At 38.5% G+C, this 1,578-nt stretch overlaps 1 protein-coding gene across 1 annotated transcript in view; it reads right to left on the bottom strand.

The window, feature by feature from the left end:
* Positions 1 to 1,308, bottom strand: part of LOC122809062 (leucine-rich repeat neuronal protein 1-like) — a 479,134-nt gene extending 477,826 nt beyond the window's left edge. The window contains exon 1 of the mRNA XM_044080277.1: positions 1,170 to 1,308. The gene's annotated coding sequence lies outside the window, so the exon portion shown is untranslated. The remainder of the gene's footprint in view (positions 1 to 1,169) is intronic.
* Positions 1,309 to 1,578: the final 270 nt, after the last annotated feature.

Here is a 1,578-nt window from a genome sequence, read left to right as displayed (position 1 = left end):
GACTGTTTACATTGTGAGAAGACTGCTGAAGACTGGACAGCACACTAGTTCTACTACGAAATGTGTCCAGATGCCTGTACTGAACATCAATCACCAGCTAATGCTTGCCATAATTTAGAAACACCCATACCTGAAGTATAATATCATGCATGCCCTGATAACAAGGACACAAGGAACGCAAGGTAGTGTGTTTCTAAAGTTTATTACTTTCTACAAAGATAGCAGGATTAAATCTAGTGTCTAAGTATTGACCAGGCAATTCTTTTACTTGGCATTTCCATACTATGAAAGGCAAAGAAACAGAAAAGGCAACTATAGACAGTGATGCATTTTTTTAAGAATGAAGTTTCATGAAAACAGTTACAGTTTGTTTAGTGCTAGAAATTCTGTTCATAATTTTTACACCCCAGATTAAATTATATTACTACTCAATAACAATTATTTTAGATTGCATCAGCAACAGTTCACTTAACAACAGTACATTGTCAGAATACATCAGCAAGGACAGGAGCTATAACTTTTCTTATTTGGAGTAACCTGTTTAATAACAACAGAATTATCCATTGTTGACATAAACACGTCTTTTTCAAGTAGCAAGGATATTTCAGGTTATGTCAGCTGAACTCATGCAGATAACTCTTTTAATATCAGTTGATTGTAATCAGACACAATTTACATCAGCACCATCCTTGATTACAGCCACAGTACTGCAGTTTGTACATTTTTTATTTTGTTCTCACATACTGCAGCTTTTCTTTCTGCTGACAATTAAACTGTTGAAACTATTATCTGCTCCCAGAGTATAATGCTGTTGTGATACAAGTTTGTCAGTCTATTGCAGGACTGTACCACTAGCCTTACAGTTTATCCTGCAGTAACCCAGTTACTCTGAAAGCTCCACACTGTAGTTTAAAAGAATATTCCAGCAAACATCACTGTCTCCCCAATTAGGACACTGCCATCAAATAACAGGACACCAATATGTTACTGATGGGCTTACTCGTTCTCCCATGCCTTGTCCTTGGAAAGTTTATTGTTAAGGAGACCCAGCTACAAGAACAGCACCACAGTGTGGGAACAAAAATGTAATCTCTTAATAATACCAGTGAGCCTGTTTTTTCATAAAGCAATTTATGAATCAGTGAGTTCCTGAAGAAAACTGCTCTTACCTTCAATTGCAGATCTACGGTTTTAACAAGTGAACTCCCTGCATGCAGGTGAAAAAAGGAGTTGGCTGCTCTGCTAATCCTTTAATTTCCAAGGACACTGCCTCTCTCCTCATCGCAGCTCTGCTTCTAAAGTGTTCAGTGTTTGCCTTCTCTTTTATTACTGTCTGTGATCTAGTGGATTGAGGGGAGGAGGAGGGGGACACACCTCCTCTTCTGTGATTGATTGGAAAATCAGCTGATGAGAAAGCTTGTGGCTGAAGCAGCTGTACCAATCAGGAGAAGAACCATAGGCAGGCTTTACTAGCAAGCAAGGTGATGTCATTGTAAGCAGTGACTGACACAGGTTTAACAAGGATAAATCGATCAGTACTTAGTCAGCAGTGACATCATGTTGACATGACTAGAGATT

This window comes from Protopterus annectens, chromosome 8.part0 (assembly GCF_019279795.1).
Source record: "Protopterus annectens isolate FY-2018-M chromosome 8.part0, PAN1.0, whole genome shotgun sequence".
Lineage (NCBI taxonomy): Eukaryota > Metazoa > Chordata > Ceratodontiformes > Protopteridae > Protopterus > Protopterus annectens.
This window is presented reverse-complemented; position numbering and strand designations above follow the sequence as displayed.